The following is a 21,380-nucleotide window of genomic DNA, read 5'->3' on the forward strand; positions in this document are numbered from 1 at the left end:
ATTAACTAGAGCTCAGATTTCCTCAGCAGAATTCAAACTCTGCTACATCTAATGAAGGGTTGACATTCCTTAAAATAACATGACCTTCATCATATAAACAAACACAGGAAAGAAAAAAATCTCACTGCAAGTTTTATCTTACTTTTGACCAGTACGGTAAACTCTTCTAGTAAACAAAAAATTTTGTTCTTTTCTAGCTGTTCATTTTGTGTTGTTAGATGGAGGTGCTTTATGGAAACATGAGCATATATTTAATTAAAAAAACCCTATTCTTTATTTCATATTTTTTGGCATTTCTTATCAAATAGTCATGTTTACCTCTAGCTAGGCAGAACCTGTATTTCTTAATTTATGTCCAGAGTCCTTTAAGTCTTGAGAGGGGCAGTTTCCAGCACTTGCCTGGGAGAACTGCACCTAAACACATGAGTTTCTTTACCCTCTCCTTTCTTTCTAGAGAAAGTGAGGGAAATTTAAGGTATAGTCTTCCCAGTTGTGAAGATCATGGTGATCATAATTGAAAGATTTACTGCTTGTGACCATAAAACCTGAAGTAAAAAATTTTCCACTGTTGTGCAGAACTCTTTCACAGCCAGTTCTCAGATCTGAAACCAAAATGAGCTGGTTTGGTAAAGACTAAGTCTACTTCATCTAGGAGAATTTTTCCAATGCTTGTACTGCATGATCAACTGTCCTGTTATGAATTAGCTATAACAAATGGCAAATTGTCTGAGACCAGTGGGGAGGTGTTGTGGTTCTTTCTGCAAGAATTAGTTCAGTCCTGCAGTGTTCTTTTCTCCAGTGCTACTGGTGTAGCCGTAGGGGTGTGTTTTCCAGAACCAGCTCTCATGACCCAGTGTAACCAAGCATTACACAAGTATTTACATTCTGCTGTGTTTCTGTGATGCGACCTTTTGGTACAGGCCTTTTTGAACTTTAGTATGTTGAAAGTATAAAACAGATCTGAAGTATCTGAATTTTGTATAAGCAAACCCAAAAACCTGACTAAACAAAGCACTTTAGCTTCACTGTACGACATTTGGCTGAATAACTGAAACTTTCATTCTTTTATGTCTTTTTGGCCTTTGTTTTTCCACAGTCAAAATAAAAAGCACACATGGAGTGTCCTTAGTTCCTTTTTCTATAGACAGGTCTTTAGGTCTAGGAGATTGTTTTAGCTATTTTTTTTATTTAATCTTGATTACTCATTATGAACATAAAAATTTTTTTGGGAAAATATCCTAATAAAAATATGGTTCCTGTGTTTCTGTACTAGGTATTAGAAATATTACCTCAATATTATAAACAATTTTTTGTAAATAAGCAAATAATTAGGGTGGATTATTTATGGGTGGAGTTGTGTGTGTAGTGTTTATGGCTTAACACTGCGTCAGCTAGCATGGTTGAAATTCTAATTGTAACCATAAGAATATTTTGGGTTTTAGGGTTTTTTTTCCTTTACTAACCTAAGCTATACTTAGATTGCAAAGCTCTTCATATACTTGACTTAACCCTCACTGTTGCTATTGTACTTGTTTCATAGTTTCTTGTACAGCTCATATGTAATGTAGTAATTTGTAACATAGAACAGATCTCTGAAAGCTGACTTTCATTCCTCATTCTACTTATTGAATATGCTGTCTTTTGCTTACTAAGCTGTCACAATGCTAATTTTTAATTTTTTTTTTTTTTTTTGTTTCAAGATATTTTATGCAGGTAAACTTCAATTTGTTCAAATAATGAAAAACACATTTCAGAAAATTGAATTTCTATATATTTCAGAACAAATAGGTGGTAGCAAACTGTTTGGTTATTTTTTCACATGTCCTTAATTTTGTTTTCTTTTGCTGTATTTTGAGTGCTTACACAGGTAATAAATTATTAATTGATACAGAGCATGCATCCTGTAAAAAGTGTCAGATTATGTAAATCATGGAGGATTGGGAAAACATGAGGTCCTCTTATAGATATTTTAAAGGCAAAATCAAAATAACTTATATGATCATCCAATGGGAGAGGTGTCTGATCAGAGTCACACTAGAGCACTGACCTAAATAATAAAAAACCTGTTAAAAGCATCCTAAAAATGTACATAAAAAGTACTTTTTTTTTGCTTACAATTGTTACAATAACTGTTCTATATTTCATTGAGCTTCACCTGAATAAATTTGCTCGAAATATCTTTGCAAATGGCTCTGGTTTTTTTTATTTACAAGGTCAAATTTAGCTTTGACTATATCTCTATTATTTCACTGACTTCCCCTATTGCTTCTTGACTGAAACACTAGCAGCATAATTTGTCCTTGAATGTGTTCTCTAGATTAACCTTTTTTACTTTTCTTTGTATTTAAAAACATAAAAATTAGGCATTAATGGGAAGATGGGTTTTGTCCTTCTTGAAACTATTAACATATTTGAAAATCTTCTTCTGGTCTAGTCTGAGATGTTAAGTTTAGTGTTCAAGGGCTTTCATATTCTTAAGGTTTTCCTCATTTGCTGACAATGTGCTGACTTTGTGACATGATCATCCGAAATATCTGAGTTTTCAGTTCTGTGTGTTCATTAGCAGAAGCCAAAGGAATGGATTTGAATGTCTTTGGAGTATATAATGTCTCCCAGAGTTCCTGTTAAACTAACTGTAAAGGTTTACATTTTCAGTGGAGGTGAAATTTGCAATGTGCCACAAAGATGAAGTACTCTAGATTCTTATCAGCCAAAATTAGAAATAGTTTTTTGAGTCCTGAAACCTTCATGAGAAACTACCTGCTTTGAGCATATCTGCAGTTTAATCAGAGCAATGTAGTTTGAATAGGTCACTCTTGTGATAGTTAATGTAATTGGATCCCTATTTGCTTGTTTCAAGTGTTAAAACACAAACCTTGAGTTCTGGGCTGTATCTTAAATATAATTAGTACAATTTCTTAAAACCAGTTTCTATAATGAGACACCTTGTTTAGCAACAGCTGCTCCATGATTATCCAGAGGAAATCAGGGCTTAAAAGCATCCGGTTTATATAATTGTGCTGAAAAGTAAAGTTCTTACTGTTTTCACTTGGGGTGATGAGGTCTTCCCTCATTCTACTGGTTTCAGTAATGTTAAAATCTTGCCTGTGCCATTCATGAGATCTGGACATTTACATTTTCATCTTTCAATTGGCCCTCTTGGAATTCATTCTCCTGAGAAAGTCTATCTAACTGGAATGTTTACAAGATGTTTCATGTTGCAGCTTGTCATCCTGCCATCAGACACCCTGGCAGTACTTTCAGAGGCAAAATTCCAGCAAAAGGTACAGGGCTGTGTCTCAGGCTATAATGATGGAAGTCTATGTAGAAGACCAAGTTCTTGCAGATATCTAATGAATATGACATTATTTTTGCTCTGGATTTGGTTCTAAGACTCACAGAGTTTTCTCAAGTGTAGTTCACTATATTTTCAGAATGTGCAAAGGGTACAGCCATTCTAAATTGAAGTTAAAAAAATGTGACAGTAAAGAAATTATTTTAACCAATTAATTTTTCTGTTGACTGATCTATGCATTATAATAACTCATCAGACCCAACACTAATGGTTTTTTGTGTTAGAGCATCACTTAGATTCTTTAAGTATCAACTTCTGCTTGTGCTAGGCATAAAATTTCCATCATGTGAGGAAATTATCTTGGTGTCAAAGTGGGTTGAAATATGTTATAAAAATCAAAGTATAAGCTCACAAGGAAGTGAAAGGTATGAGGTATTAGGAAGATGAGTACAGTCTTAGATAACATAACTCTGCCTTTTTTTTATCATCTGCATCTCATACTTTTTGGTCCTAGGATTTCATACTGTCCAGGAGTCTTACAAAGAAAATCCCACACGTGTCACTTGTGTCTCATCACAGGAAAATATAAATTCAATTATTGATCTGATTCATCTGGCAGAGATACTTTTCACAAAAAAGCACAATGTGCACCAATTTTTCTAACTCAGCTCTAGAGAATCTCTCAGAATTTCAGTCTCCTTTTTTTTTTTTTTTTTTTTCTTTCAGTGAAGAGGACAGCAGAAGCATGTCAATCATTTAGAAATTTCAAATTGCTTATTCCATGGAAGAATGGTGATATGTACTCATTTTCTTGTCTGTCTTTATGTGGTTTTGTTGGATACTTCTGCAGTTAATGACTCTTGGAATCAAAAGCAGCAAAGAATAGAACTTTGATTATTTGCAAAGTTTGGTTTTGTGCATGAGACTCTCCTTAAATAAATTCAAAATGGAAGAAAATCTTTCTGCTCTATATTAGTCCAGCCTATGAGAAGATGGAACTTATGCACAGGAAATATAGTAAAATACAAATCGTTTTTGGGGGAGGGAGAAGTTTAAAATTCAGGCAATGCAAGATGACCCTTCTTACTCTGTGAACATTATCTACATAATACTCATTTGGATTATTTAGACTGCCTTGGGGTCCTGTTTTCCTATATTTTGTCTTTTAATCAATGGAGCATATATGCCACTAAATATGAGAATGTATTCACAGGTCAACTGAATAGAAACTTTGTGTTTTCAAGCAGCAAAGAGTGTTCTATCTCACTACATGGATAAAATTTCCAAAGAACAGATTGTCCATCCTCACAATCAATGTCTTTACTCATATGATGAATACCCAATACTTCAGTGGTCTTGATCTACTTACCTATAGGTTTGTTTATTAATTATCTACTTCCTTTATCTTAGAAGGCACAAGAAAGAATGAAACCATAAAACCTTGTATCATAATGGATTCAGTAAAACAAGAAAAAAATAATATAATTTGCTGGACTTTCCCCCTTTCTTTCTTTTTGAACAACTTTCTATTTGTGGATTTCCTTACTAGATTTTTTTTCAGAAGTTTCCTACTATGGTATAATGAGATTAATCACTGATTGCACAAACATTTTGTTCTTATTGTGATTATAGAGGACTAGAGTTGGCACTCTGCTTGGTAAGAAGTGTTGTAGTATGGAATTTTTTTCTTGCCATTTTAGTAATTGAAAAAGTATAGTAATCATCTGTGGCAATCTCTGTAGAAAGCTGCTCATTTATGAGTAATTAATTCTAGTTATTTAAACCTGACAACATTATACTGATAATTTTGTGGGGATTGTCTGTCAGTGGGTTGTCAAGCCTCTCCTCCTGGCAGAGCAGCCGTCTGGAAACCACTTCAGTAGATTTGCCTTGGGCAGTTTTAGATATGCTCTCAGTGTATGATATGAGATGTAGTTAGTTACAAATTCGTTCACATATATCCTCTCATGTTAGAGTCAGCACTTTAAAGAAGCTGACCTTGTATGCACACAGATAGCTTTTACTTGTACACAGGGAATTTTCAGATTGCAATAAAATGCATTTGTAATTGATAACCCGTCACTGGTTATTTTTTCTTTTTCTGAAGGAAATCCTCCTTCACTGTTTCATTTTAAGCAATACCTACAAGATATTTTTTAATGTCTCTTATACTTTGAGTTTTCAAAACAGGTATGGATAATCACAATTATTGTTAAGGAATAATAGTTGAAAAGTAAGAGCTCATTTTTGATCTCCTGAGAAATGTCACAAACTATCCTTGTATATGTACTTGAATATGTGTTTGTACTGACATATTTATTTGCACTCATTTAAACTGAATGTACATTAACTGTCATCTGTCATTTGTCTGTGGATACATGAGAAAAACTCTAATAAAACTAGGCTAGGAATACGGGTGTACTCATGTTCAGTGTCATTTGATGGACTTTTGTCTTCTATGTGTACTGTTAATTGTTTCCTCCACATTTGCCCATTGCTGTGGCAAGGGATCTTGTTGGTATTATTTACAGCAAACATGTTACAAGGCTACTGAATATTACAGATTTATATATTCATGTCAAATTTAGCTCTTAGGAAGAGCAGTTTAATAGAGCCCTGATCAGTAGAGGGCTCTTCACATCGTAGCTGGTTGGAAATTGATGAAAGTAGGATCTGTGGGATTGTAGAGGAGATATTGACTGCAGCTGGATCACTACTTTCTTCTAATCTGTTTATTGGATCCAAGGCAGAAGAATGAACTTTGCTCTTCCTTTTCTTAACATATGTTTCATAGTCATTGTATTACAGTGCAGCCATGCATAAGCTGAAACAGGTTTAAACAGCCTGAAAGAGACTTCCGAAATCTGTGTGTCAGTATCGCTCAATGCTGTGTGTATATATATACATAAATAGGTGCTTGTTTTTGCTGTGTGAAACTTGTGACAGTTTTGCTTGGGAAAAGTTGATTGTTATGGAAAGGTGTGTCCACTAGATGTCATTCATGTAATCTAGTTTTCGTTACAGCATTTATTTCTGAAGAGCCATGTAGGATGGTGGATACAAATTACCAGCATTATTAGCTGTTTTTCTATATGCAGTGCTTTTGACCTTATATCTGTGTGGCATGTTGCAAAATAATATTACGGTTGCCTTTGTGACAGGTTTGATGCACCACTTGGTCTAGAACTCCTGTCTTTGCCTATTTTTGCTTACAGAATTCATTGTCACATGACTAGATGTATTATATAAGAGCACCCAGGAGAGCTGCATGTAGCTGGTAACTCTCTGCAAGGAGAGACATGAGAATAGAGGTCAGGGCATTATGCCCCAAAAGAAAACAAAAATATCATGTGGTTGATATAATTCCACCCCAAATATGATCTTTCCTAAGCTCTATATAACTAAAAGAGCAGTTCTTTAGAAAAGTGCATATCTAGTTAGGAAAGGAAACTCAAATTTTGGAAATTTACATGAATGGACTTATATACTTACATATCTTTGCCACTTAACTATACTTAAATATCTGAGGGACTTAATTAGAATCATTTTAACCTAGTTTAAATAAAATGCCCTGTATGTGGACAGTGCATGAGTATTCAGTTGGGTGGGCTTGTAGGATCTGTACTGCCTGATATTAGCAAAGAGTTCTTTCACCCCCTGCCACTCTCCACCCATCTTTGTAGTATGACATGTGCTAGTAACTGCTAGACAGCTTCTGGGAAGCCATATCCATATTCTCATTGAATAACAACTGCTACAACATTGGCCTGTACTCTTTCCTACTTTCAGCTTGGAGCAGCTACAGTGAAACTGGAAGCTGGAGATCACAGCTTCCTCCAACCTCCCTTTCCCCTTCCATATGGAATAAAGAATTTCTCTGCCCTGTGTAGTCAGCCAGAGGGCAAGATGGGGAAGTGATAATCCCCTTGGAATGAGCACTTGCATGAAAAATGATAAATGCTACATTGCATGGGGATTAACACTTGCTTATGAACTTGATTTTAATGGAGTGATGCTTTTCTTTCAGCGATGTGAAGGTTCATTGTACACATAGACCTGATTAAGAGCCTTTACCACTGTTCAGCCAAAAGGGAGCCATCTGCCACCAGAAACATAAAGCTGTTCAAAGCTGTTTCACTCTTTTGCATATTGTCCTCAAGAATGTAAACCACTTACTTTCACATAGCATTTACTTCCCTAAAGAAAACTCGTTCCCCACATCTCATCACAATATTCTTCTCTCTTCCAGCATGAGAATTGCATTTCTGCTCACATTTAATGCATATGTTTGAAGTCTGTGCTTTATCTCCATGAAGCTCTGAAACAGGCCTTTACAGAGCTAGTTTAATGAATAGAATTGGTATATAAACTGTATCTATTTTCATTTCTTTGATGGGAGAGTTTGCATTATGCAGTGCGGATGTTCACAGAGTGGGTCAATCTGTGAGTGGAGTTTGTGAAGCTTGTTTGGTGTCTCTAGATTTATTTGATATTAAGCCCTGCTTCATAAAGATTAGGTGCACAACCTGATTACTATTTTGCAGGATGACCTCTTCTTTTCACAGTGAGATGATGTGTCATCAAACCTGGTCATTAAGTTGATTTCCAGGCACTGATGTCTGGAAATAAATTTGGTATGGGCTGTGTTGTTTTCTTGAAAATTATTGCCTTACTGCTACAATAAGGTTAGCTCCACTGGAATCACACCTGTGGTATTCCAGTATGCTATCACTTCTGTGAATTTAATGGGAAGGGTAGTGAGAGGGCTTCTGTTCTATTTTCAGAAATGACTATGATCTTAAGAAGTATCAGTCCTGTTGTCTTTCTAAAGTATTGAAGATTGAAATGCTGAATCTGCTTATGGATGTAAGTTTTAACTATGCAGTGCTTTCTAATGTTGTTTCTCATGCCCTTTGTTACGTTCACATATAATGTTGTATGATGCTAACACAGGTATCTTTACTAATGCTTTTACTAATAAAATATGATGGCAAAAAAACTTAAAAATTGTAATCTAAGGCTTTGTCTATTATTAAACCACTATTATTACCAAAATTGTTTTGTTTTTCTTACTTTTAATAATTAGTAATTCTTTTGTGTTGAGAGAGGTAAGGGTAAAGGTGAGTGGTAAAAAATTTCAAAGTAGTTCTCTATTTTCACAAAATCATACTTCCTGACCATCATCTAAAACACACAGTGCTCACTGTCTGGAATTTACTCTTCCAATACGAATTAAGCTAGAGAAATTAATCTTACATCTGTATCCCCAAGGGGACCTCAACCAGTTCTATCCAGTCTACACCTTCACCTTTGTTCACTTATATCTAGGATAGTTTTGACAGATGTTTTTTCCAATTTCTGTTCACCAGAAGTTTTGCAATACTTGCTATAGTCTTGTTTATAAAGTTTTCCATGCACACTGAGAGGAGTAAAAGAAATAACTCTGTTTTCAATAAGTAAGATAGAACCTGGATTTAGGGATAGATTTTTTGGTTATATAGTTAGTGATGTGTTATGGCAGCTGAACATCATGTTGTGTCTAGCAAGTTTTTACATATGTAAATATATGTAGATCCACAATGTTCTTATTCCTGGATTATGCGAAGTCGGTTCGTTCAAGTTCGCCCCAAGGTTATATTTTTTAAAACTCTTGTATATTTTTTATCTTTGATATGATTTCCACTTTGATCACCTCTTCAAATGGTGTGTTCAGATCCACCAAGTGTCTTAAGTGGATTCTACATGATTCTGAGTAACATGAAGAACTTCCATATGTGTTTAAGGTACCTAAAAATAACTTGCTTTAGCTTTTTAACAGCAGCACATGGCAGTGTCTCCTTCATCTAAGGTGTTCTCTGGCCAGGTCAGGAGGACACCATATAGTTCTATGCCTCAACTTTGCTGATTGCTTACCAGCTGCAGCGCTCTTTTGATTTACTTATATAAGGTTCTTGGGCTTTCTTTGTCTGTATTCCATGTTTTTCACTATGGATCGTTTTGCACAACAGTTGTTAGTTATCAGTTACACTGATGACTTGAAAACCAATGAAGCCTGCAGAAGCGAGGTTACTTTGCTGGAGTGACCTCTCAGTCTGAGGCAGCAGAAGCCAAAGCAATTACTTGACTGTGATCTTGGTTTATGTCAGCTACAGCAAGTTGAGGGTACTCCGATTTTGAATGAGGATGTCCCTGTGTGGTTTGGTGAACTTTTTAGTTTTTGGCATGTTAGTTTTACATCATTAGTCATCTGTCTCTTCATGAGTGTTTCTAGGTAGCTGAAGCTAGATGTAAGAATATAGAAGACCCAACTTGTGTTTCATATTTTGTATTTTATATTTTTTATATTTTCTGTTTTAGAAAGCTATCAGGGTAAACAGCAGAAGTTAAATTATCTTAGTGGAAAGGCCGTTCATCTTTTAGATAAAAATTAAAAGCAGACAAAAGGTTATCTTTTAATTTGCTGTCAGTTGATAGTACTTGTGCTTCATGTGGAATGACCATAATCATAAACGAATAGGAAGTTGATGTGACTTTCTTCAAGTAGAGAAACATTAGTTGAATCTATGCAACAGTTAAATCCCAACATAAAGACAAGGAATATAAAATACTAGAAATTCCAATGTTAGCCTGTATGATCATCTCTCTTCCCATCAGAGACAAGTTTTAACCTTGTCAAATTTATCTTTGGCATATGTGGTTATGGTAGTGTCTAGAGAGTTTTGACCATGAATAATAGTTGTAACAATGCAACAAAGGCTTTTGTAGTATACACAAGTTATTAACTTAGCTCATTGGGGCAGAGACTGCATTCTAATTTGGCTTGAGGCTTAGAACAATGGACCCTGAGTCTTATTTTAGTGCTTCCACAAAACCAAGAATAATTCTTTCCTCTTCTGTGTACAAGCGTACAGTATTTTATTTGAGGATTTTAAATATAGGACTGAATGTCTTGAAGTAATTCCATGATTTCCCTTTTTTTCCCTGATGTTACTCATTTTTACATACTCAGTTGACAGTCATCATTTTGTCAAAGTTAGGAGAAAAATAGGAAATATAAATGGCCATTACATTACAGCTGAAATTAGGAAATAATCTGAGATTTGTTTAATATGTACAATGTTTACTGATTTATTTAATCCATGAATGTTGAGGAAGGCCACGGGTAGTAATAATATGTATATTTGTATTAAGAGTCTAATCAGGTAGCTCATCTAAGAGCATGTTATTAGTGAAACCTCTTAGCACCCTGCATAATTATGCTGTCTTTTCACTGTTACCTTTTAAAACCCCTTGGAGATTCTTAAGTAATTTATTTCCTGCCATTTAACAGTTTTGAGTAATAATGATGATGAGAAAACAGTTAAATAGTTTCTTTTTTCAAGTACCAGGTGCTGAAAGCAACTGAGAATGTCGGTGGTTTTTATGGTGGTTTCCTGTACATCTTGTGCAAGCTTCTTCAAACTTGAGTGTATAAGCCTTTGTCAGATTAAAAAAAGATAAAATAAGTGATGTGTAAGTCAAGACATTGGACTGAAACTAAGAAGTGTACTTCTATGTTTGCTTGCAAAATAAATGTGCTACTTCTGATTTGTGTGTTGCAGCTTTGTTTAATGTGACACTGATTTTTGGGATAGTGTTCCTGATCCACTTTTAATACAAAGTAGAGCAGTTTCTTGAAACCACCAGTTCCAGATATCAGCAAGTAACAGTGGTAGTTATTTCCAGAGTTTGTGCTGCTATGTTTTTTATCACTTTTCTATCTATGTTTTGTGATTTGATTACTGGTTTTGGGATTTGAGTGGGGCACTTTTGCATGCCTCTGCTTCATCTCTTAAAGAGCTGACCTGTTCCTTCTACTTTTCTCCTGTTTGGTCTCTGTTTAAATAGTAGACTGTTCATAAGATGTTGAAAAGAGATTATTCGTGTCTTGCAGGCTGTGACTGGATGGGATTGAACAGTGCAATGTACAGGAGCTAGTTTCAATGCTGGAAGCAGGGAACAATCATGAACAGTCTCAGATGGGACTATCCCTTCTGTGTGCAAGATCATCTTTAACAATATTGATTTACAGAGGTATTTGCCTGACTGATTCTGGGACTCCACAACCCCTCAGGCAGTTCATTCTGGTGCTTCACTATTCATTATCTCAGTGGCACACAAGGCAATATGCTAGGAGTATTCAGATCAGACATTAAGAAAAGCTTGCTAATAGAGAAGAGACATTCCTTCCTCTTTTCAGTAGTCTTTTATGATCTTATAGGTTGGTATGTCTCAGACTTTTCTAGGCTTTCCCCTTAGATCACACGTTCTAGAATTTACTGTTAATCTCTGTACTTTCCTTTTGGAACACAACAATTTTAGAGCATCCAGAACCAAATGCAGTACATTACTCCAGTTCCAGTTTCATCATCTTGAAATACAACAGAAATAATATTCTGTAAATCTTGTGGGTTCTGCTGATGTTCTAAATTGCCACTTTAATACTACCTTGCTGTCGCAAAGGAGTCTTTGTTTAATTCATATTCAGTTTGTGAAAAGTGTAAATTCTGGATCCTTTTCTCTTGCATGTGAATTATTCATGTCAGTGAATTACTCATGCTTAATTGTTGAATCTCCCAGCTGATTTTCATTGTTGAATTTTACCTTTTGCTTCCAGATTTCCTCCCAGTTAGCTGCAAACATTTTCAGTTCTATCTAGTCTGTCCAGTACCTGCAGTTCCTTCTAGTTTTGTGGATCTTCAAATTTAATGTATGTCCTTTCCTCTCTCAATATCTGTGTTTTTAATGAGAATATTGAAATGATGCATGGATAGTTGATAGTACTTTTTCACATTGACAAATAGTTCATAACCCCTTTGAGTGATATCCAACCAGTTGATAATTTGTTTTCTCATGTGGTCTTACTTAAATTGTGCTGCCCTTCCGTGTAGTCTGGTGTTCACAGACAGACAGCTAAGTCAATGTATTTGAACTTTGGAAGTCAATATTGGCTGTTAGCCTTCCTCTGGTTGTTTTGTGGCAAATGTATATGTGTCCTTCTGGGAGGAAAGTGCTGACATATAATTTGCTTGATTTTTTTTTTTTTTTTTTTTTTTTTTTTTTTTTTTTTTTTTTTTTTTTTTTTTTTTAGTTCAATCACTGTGTTTGCACATTTCTAATCTCCAGTATCTCACTCCTATCCCCAAGATGATAGTGTGTAGTTTCCTCAGACTCTACTGTAAGGATTCAAGAAAAAGTCTTAGCAAGTGCTTTAGCAGAGCACTTGAAAACAATGTGTTTTCAGAAGTATGCTCTCAACACAGCATTTTCATAACCTGGCTCAAATTTCATTGTATGTTGCCACATTGGTGTGCTACTGTAACCCTTGCTAATGAATTCACTGAGTATATGTTTTTGTAGTGCAGAATAGAGTCAGTAGGTATCCTTTTAATGCAAATACCAAGCAACTAAAATAGTAACATGTTGCACACTGTAAATAGTAGGCAGATGGGTTGCTCCTGGAGATTGTGAATGTTCATAGGAATCACGAGGGTCATGAGTTAGTTTCAGATGGCATTGATTACTGTGCTGAGCATCTTAGACACCCAAATTTAGTCATTGAAATTGATTACTGTGTCCAGCATCACAGACACAGAGACTTGCTCACCCAAATACAATTGAATCCTTTAGAAGTGCAACTTTAGTATGGCTTCAAGGACACGTAAAACCTGTTGATTAATTTCTGCGTTATGATTTAAGAATTTCACCTGGAAACAGAAATTAAGACAATATCCTCTTGATGAATGTGCCAATTCCCCCTATGAGTTCCAAAAATTACTTTGGTGGAAAAAGAAGGATGACAGCTGACTTCACATAATTACCCAAGCTGACTTGGCAGTATGCTAGAGTTTATCTCTCCTCCACTTTAATAAAAGCTTACTAGCTATTTGGGTTTTGCATCTTTGATTTCAGTTCCTTGAGGGAATCAATGCCCTATTCTTGATTTAGCGAGACTTTACTGTCCGGATGTAAATGGTATTTTTTTCGTAATGTATATGAAGTTCACTATATTCATCAGTAATGTATCAACTCATCAGGACTTGGAAGGAAAGGCAGCTTCTCCCTGAAGCCCCAAAAATACTGAAAGCAAAAAATGCTGATAGCTTTTGCTTTAGAGCATCTCATGGCTTTTAAGCCAGCTTTATGATTTTTAGGAGATCTGATTCTGTATGCGGCTTGGCATAATGTAATAATTCACTGTACCATCTGCTGTAATTCCATCAAGACATGGTCCCCTTGCCATCCCTACCCCAAAAGCATTTCTGATAACATTGCTTCCAAGCTCTGCATCCACATCTTCTATGTAATAAGCAGACCTTTAATGTCTGACAGGCCGCTAAGAGACAAACCTAGTATCCACTAAATTCAAAATGCTGTTCAAATCCATTGTAGTTGTTCTGATGTCACACTCCAAGAATGTCTTAAAACACATAAGTAAAAGGGTTGTAATGAGAGTTAGAAACGCTGCAGACTGAATGTCTCTGGAACCATTGTGGAAGTGGCTGCAGTTGGTGGTTGAGTAATGGCGTGATGGCAGCTCCAACTCAGGCAGGGAAGACACTGTGTTTGCCACATGTGAATTAATACAGTGCTGCTTTTTTACTGTTGAGGGATTAGCGTAGCATTTTTAAAAAATATTTGAAGTATAGCAGAATAGGGGAATAGCTGAACCCATATTGCAGACAGCTGCTTTTTTGAGCTGATGAGCTAAGTATCTGCTATAGCTGGGAAGCATCAAATAAGAAATTAAAACACTGCCAATGCATACGATAGGGCTTTTAAAATATCAAGTAAGATCTATGCCCTTCAAGCAAGTAACCAGAAAAAGGATGAGAGACAAGAATATCTGCATGCCATTTGGACTAAGCTTTCCTGCTTAACAGTAATTTGCATCATAACCATTATTTTCAATGTATTTCTGAGTCCATACTTTATTAATATCAGCCAGTAATAGAAAATAAAATTGTGAAAATTAATAAGAGAAAAAGAAATGCTGGAAGTGATAATTTGAGTTCTAAAATTCAGAATTTCCTTTTCATCATTCTAGTTCTCTGTTTTCTTCTGAGTACTAAAACTATGAATAAACTCAGACAAGCTAGATATTTTTTCTTTAATTTTGTACAATCCATGAGCCCAGTATTTGATAATCACTCACAGAACATATCTTGCTGCAAATGCAAGTTAAGTATTAAAAACTAGTGAAATGATTGTAGAAGCTTTTTGTCAGTATATAGAAAATTTACTTTATAAGAAATCAAAATCTTGTTTTTTGTTAATGCAGCTACATGTAACTGAGATTTAATCCATTGTTATCATCCTGCATTGAGCTGTATCGCGTTGAATCATGTCTTAGTAGTAAGGGAAACATTCTGAGGCCAGAATTGCCCTTTCAGATTAATCTGTCAGTAAAATTAAGAATAAAAAGTTCCTAGAATAAGAAAGAGTATATGGACTGCAACATCATGCTCTCTTGGAAATCAAGCGTATGGAGAAGCAACCATAAAAATTTGCCAAGCTAGGATGTAACTCAAGCACATTGAGGCTACAGTGATCAGAAAAGGAAACTGGAATATTGTGTGGCTATAATCTCTTGTTTGACATCCAGTGCCTGCTCCTGTGTAATTTACTTGCCTCTTTTGGTCACCTGACTGGAGACATTAAGTGGGCCACAGGGTAAGCCAGGAAATTCAGCTCTTGGCTTTCCAAGTCTGCAGCTCAGTTGTTTCCCCTTTCCCCTTCCCCCCCCCGCTCTCTTTCTTCACAGCTGGTCAGCACATGCACAGTAATTGCTTGGGGCAGGTGAGGCAGATTTGGAAAGATACATATGGAGCACATGCAAATCTGCACTAAATTTTTGGAATGCAGCAACAGGGTGAAGTTAATGTAAAGCAAGATTTCTTTTATGTTTAAAGTTTCTAAAACTTATAAAAAAGAGAGACAACAAATTCACTTAATAACCTTTCTTTTTCTCTACTACTACTTCTACTAACTGAGAGGGTCTGGGATTTTGCCAAAATATTACACATTGCTCAAGAAGATTACAAAGAAATCCCAGACATGCACTGGAGAATTATTAAATTTAACATTTCTAAAAGGTGTTTTCAACAGCTAAATACTTGTTAGAGCATTGTTTTCCTCAACTTTCAAAAGTTGCCGCAACTCAGTCACAGATAAGAACTTCCAGCTTTTTAATTGATATATAAATTGAGTTTAAAACCAAATCCACTACATTTCCTGTGGTAAAGGAAACACATACTCTTTAGTTTGGTTTGTCTCTAATTTGAAAATCATGTTCTCAGGAAATCCTGAATAATTTTTTTACGTAAACAGGAAAAGTATTTATTTGCTTGGGGCTCTGTTTGTGTGGACATGGGGGCAAGCAGAAATAGTGTAGATTCTGGAACTCATGTCTCAATGAATATATTTAAGAATAAAGAAAAATATATTCTAAATAAGGTGATTTTCTCTCTGATCATGGGCTAGTAAGAAAGCATTTAAAATGCTTTATTTTCTCCTTTCAATGTTCTTACTGTTTCTCTGAATTTCAGTAATGAGGGCAATTAAAAATGAAAAGATGACAAATTTGTAGGGAAGGTGTCTTTTTATTCCTTTTCAGGTATTCTTGCCTTGTCTGTAAAGTTGTTTTTCGTCATCTGGAAATGAATGATTTGTAAAAAGCAATTGTAAAATTGCTTCAGGATTTCAGCCTTCACATCCTTCTCTGCTCTCACCCCCTCAAGGCCCTAAATTTACTTTTGCCATTTGTAGCAGTTCAGTTGAGGGTTCAACTTCCCCTCCTGCTGCTCGTGAGCTTTCCTGATTTCACTTGCTGTTTGTACAAGATATATTGGATTTTATTTTCTCTGTGTTAGTATGAACTCTACACTTCACACAATTGATTTTGTTTTCAGTAAGAAAATAGTGTTACACATTTTGAGTATAAATTGTGCAGTAAGTAGGCTGCTTTTTATTTGTGTGGGTGGAAACAATCTGTAGAGTTATTGTGGGAGCTGAACCCTGTTTAGTTATAAAACTTTTGAAAGAAAAGGACAGAGATTTTTAAGGAGCTATTTGTGGAAATTTTTTTAAAAACCAGGATGTGATTCAAGCTATTATTTAACAAGAGGACTCGACAACCTCACCAAATGCAGAGAAAAATTAAGTATGGGAGCAGGTGCATGCTTGCTTTATTTGGATTTGTTTGTGGCATTTTCTTGGAAGTTTAAAGTTCAGTATATCACTCTAACAAACTGTGGTCATGAACAGTCATAGCTTCAGGGGAAAATTGGAAGCAGTGATAGTCTTAGCAGAAATGTTAACACTAAAGTTGCTCAGAGAACATAGTTTAAAGTGGAAAATCAGGTTAGTTTCCTCTTTTGTTTTCTCAAGGGTAAACTGTGAGTTAACGTAGTAACAACAAAATGATAGGTATTTCTTTATAGGTTTTTTAATTCAGTGAAACAAACAGATTTTTCCAGTAACCATTCTAGGAGGTATTTTAAGTATGTTAACCTAAAATGGTAATTATTAAGTGACCATATGTTGCCTTGAGAAATACTTTGTGTGTTACGTTGCTGCACATAGGAGGACTTTCTGTGGAAGGGTTTTCTCAGGAGCTTTGAACATGGTTTGAAATGTCCACTTGGTGAAGTCATACTTGTGCTAGATTAATAACAAACATATTTGCCTCTTCTAGTTAATCTTGGAGGGGCAAGCAGGTTAAGCTACTACAGATTAGTTTTCCACCACACCTTTTTTTTCCCTACTGTGTTCATGCTATAAGTAAATATATCTGAAAACTTTGATTGCATGTTCCCATTCCCGTATGGGCTTGAATTCTGATTGTGAATTTTTGAGACACCGGTTTGTAGGAATTAGTAGTCATTCCTTTTTATATATATACAGGCAGTGCCAGGTGACTTTTTTTCTTTTTGAAACAAATTTTTAAATGCTCCATGGTGTGATTTTTGTAGCTATTTCTATTATTTTTGAAGTTGATAAATATTTTGGTGGATAATCTTTGTGGGAACTATAATCTTGGGTATATGCAACTATGTATTTTATTCAGAACCCTTGGATATAGTCCCAAAATTAGAACTAGTTACCTTCTGCATGCATTTTACCTGTTTTAAAAACTTGTGGACAAATGTGGACTATAACCATGTTGTCTTTATACAAGGAAAGAAAAGTAAAAAGCATCTGTCCAAATAATTTTTTATGAAGAATTGAAAAGCCTTTACAATTCCTTTGATCAAAAATGTCAGACAAGGAAAGAAATTTGTAGGCTACTGCTGCCACGTGTACTTGTAGTTTACAGTTGTGAGTCTAGTGGAGATGTTATAAGAGTGTTTCCCAGAAAATAAGGGATAGGAATCCCTCAAAATCTTCTAAGTTTAACCTTTTTTATTTATACTTTGTGGGAATTTTCAACAATTTATCTATGCTGTTCTTCATCACCAACAGTATTTCTCTGCCAGCAAAATCTGCTGCTATTGGCAGATTTTTGAATACTGACTTTTTAGACAGGATAGCAAACTATGTTTGCTTCTCACCTTTTGGCCACTGATAGTTGTGACTTGTGCAAATTAGTTAAGCTCTAGCCACAGAATTTCAGCTGTTTTCTGACTTAGCCTTAGATCAGGCAGGAAGGTTGTGAATTGTGATGTTATAAATTGTTTAGAGATGCCATGTTTTTAATAGTATGTTTATAAAGGTCCTAATAGAGCGAAAGAACATAATTTACAATTATTTCATTCTGTTTATGCATAAAGATATTTTTTAAATTTAATATTCCTTCCCCTTGACTTTTATTTCTAATTCTGTCTTTTAGGAATCATTAAAAAATAACAACTTTTTGCCAAGTATGTGGGATTTTTTTCAAAACAAGGAGACGGTGATTTTTTTGTGACAAGTAAAAGTTTAATCCACCTTGCAAAATTTGATGTAAATCTTTCTTTAGACTTCATGAAGTACTGCAGGAAGATCAGGACCCCAATTCTTTTAAGAACTCCAAAGACTCCTGTCTTGGAAAGCTTCTGAAGTGAAACTCCTCTTCCTACTCATTCCATTAATAATCATGCTCTTCAGTTTATGACTCTGGCCAATGAATTCAATATCAACTACTTGAAATAGCAAGTCTTCTATGTCTTTTCCAAGATTTATACTTCATACTTTAGAAGATTTTTTCCTAGAAATTAATGGAAGAGAAACTGAACCCTCATATTTATTTTACATTTAAAATGCAATTTTCTTTGTCGTATCTACTTTGATGACCTCTTAACATAGAATTATGGTTGGAAAAACAGACTTAAAAGAAAAAGTATTGAATAAAATTAATTTCTTCAGTGATAAAAGCATTATAGTATCACATTTTCATTGGCAAAACTCTTGGGTTTTACTTGCAGAAAATTGGCAGAAACAATTGCAGGCAATTATGAGCTTCAATTCATCAAGGTACCTAAGCATATGTCTAAATTTAATTGAGTGAATAGTCATTTGACTTCAGGGGATTATTCATGTACATAAAATTAGACATATGCTTAAGTAACTTGGTGAATCAAGGCAATAGTGACTTAATAAAATAGTGAAGACAGAACAAGCAACTGTAACCTGCACTGTAGATGTTCTTTGATTGCTCTGGTTGTTCAATAATAGTTCTTAGTGAGTGTATTTTCTGTTCCTTAATAAAATATCCAGGCTTAGTAACTGTATAGTTTTGTGTTCATCTGCTATGGGCAGTACCTAATACCCAAAGAACAAGCAGTCTCTTACAAAAAAAGTGAATTGAACCTGTGGAGGGCTGTTATGACTGCTCTTATGTATGTTAAATATATTTAATAAATCAGTGTTTAATTTTACAGGACAGCAGCCCAGGGCAAGAGTACTGTGCATTTCCTGCCAACTGTTGTTTGTTAAATTTGCTAATTTGATTTACAGGCGTGGTACATAACATGACCAGTTTGCATCAAGAGGCATACCGATTTTTCATTTGAACAGTTTTCTTTGCTATGTATTCTTGTAAGTGTTTTTGTGTTTTGAGGATGCATTGTGTTAGATAATTCTGCCTCAGATTCTCCTTCAAGGATTTTGTGAGAAGGCTAAACAGATTTGTTTTGGAGGGGCAACATAGTGATATTCTGAAGAGTAAGTGTTGACCAGGAAGAAACATAGGGACATGCAGTGGAGAGCATCTAAGAATTACCAACTCAGATTACTTGTGGTTTATAAGAGGAACATCACTTTAAGGCAATGGTTTCTAATATGAACATTTATTTAGATTGAAAACTTAGGCTTTCATCTTGATGTACAATGAAGGATTTAATTTTGCTCAGTAAACTTTGTTGATACCAAGACAAAAGAACTGATAAAGAAAAAACCTAACTTTAACTAAGTGACGTGATTACTGATGCTGCACTGTTCAAGCAGAAGCATCTTTTGTCCTACAAAGAGAGCTGTGTACTCCTATATGTAGTAAAAAACCAGATGTTTTCATAGCTTTGATCAAATTAGCTTTTTTCATTCAAATTTGACTTATTATCTTGTTTCTTTGTTTAATATATTCTTACTTTTTCCTCAATAAAATTGCAACCAAGTATCTGGTATTTCTGCAGTTTATCAGTAAAACAAAAAAGAATACCTAAACCACTTCAACTTATGTTTATTTTGTTACTTAAGGAACTGAATTGCAGGCTAGTGCTAGGAAACTTATTCTTTGTTAGGGGATTGTAGCATCTGGACTTACAAGTCGGTTCCTTTTTCTCCTCTCATCAGAGTAAAATACCCTCTCAGGCATTTGACTAAGTGCATGATTCCTTTTATCATTACAAAGGAAGTTGTATTGCTGTGATTTGCCAGGTTTCTATGGCATTCTGAAAAAAATCTGCTCATTTATAAAAACTAGGAAAACAGAGGAATGATGATTAATGATTTTGAGAACTTGCAGTAGTATTAATTAAAGCTACATAAAACAGGGCTTACGAAACAATGAAGATTGGCTCTGGGAAGGGGACTTTATGTTACTTTAAATAATGCAAGTAGAAAGCAATAAATATCTGTAAGTGGAAGGAAGTATATCCAGTTTGTTAGATGACCTTTGATGAGCTCATCAAACTGAAGAATTTGGCACTTTCATTTCTGTTTATTGGATAATGGGAACATACAACAAGGATAATGAAGGTAATGTGATCCAGGTGTACAGGAAGGAGCAAATGAATGGAAAAGGGATAAGATTTACATATCTGATGTAGATAAAGTATGTATGATACCTCTTATTTCCTTGGTTCCTTTCAGTTATCACATCTTGCTGTCATTCCAAAAAACGACTGGACAGAGTGCTATGGAGGTACATAATGGACATAAAATTAAGCAGATGCAGATTTTTCTGATGAGAAATAAAATCAAACACACGACATAATTTTATTGGTTACAGCAGGTTTAAAATATTTATACTCTTTAAGGTATTGCCAAAATATTTTCTACAAAACCTCTGCATAATTAGGACAAATAGATGTAACTGCTTGATTGGGAATTTTTTTCTTATTCCATTGACATTTCAGGAAATGAATAAGAAGTAATAAGTGAACAGTTGATATGTAGCCTATTGGAACCTTGAAGCAGGCATGTGGTTCTAAAACGCATTTAAAACTGCTGCTTTTGACTACAGATGAGACTTTTAAAATTTCTTTTTCCCCTGCCGTACGTTATCCAATAGCTTGTTCCGTTTCAGATGAAGTGTTGCTGTCTCTCTGCTTTTGAAGTTCTTTCACTTTACTAGAGTGATGGTTATGCAATATATCCTGTTACACTAGGAATTTAGGCTATTGAGGGATACGCTACAAGGCCGACACTGCCTTGTTAAAAGAACAAACTGGGAGATGAGGCTCTCAAGTTGCACTTTGAAGGATACTTGTAAAACCATGCTGTTGACTATTTATAGTCATGTCCAAACCAGAATTGCATGTAGAGAAAAATTTGCTGGAAAGTTCCTTTGCTTTGTAGGCTCTTTGAGGAGCAAGGCTAAGTCAGGCTCATTTCTCCTCAAGCAGTG

The 21,380-nt window shown here is 35.1% G+C and overlaps 1 protein-coding gene across 4 annotated transcripts in view; it reads left to right on the forward strand.

The window, feature by feature from the left end:
- Positions 1–21,380, forward strand: part of SUGCT (succinyl-CoA:glutarate-CoA transferase) — a 315,428-nt gene that overhangs the window by 64,595 nt on the left and 229,453 nt on the right. The gene's annotated exons all lie outside the window — the stretch shown is intronic.

The sequence above is a fragment of the Oenanthe melanoleuca genome, chromosome 2 (assembly GCF_029582105.1).
Source record: "Oenanthe melanoleuca isolate GR-GAL-2019-014 chromosome 2, OMel1.0, whole genome shotgun sequence".
NCBI lineage: Eukaryota > Metazoa > Chordata > Aves > Passeriformes > Muscicapidae > Oenanthe > Oenanthe melanoleuca.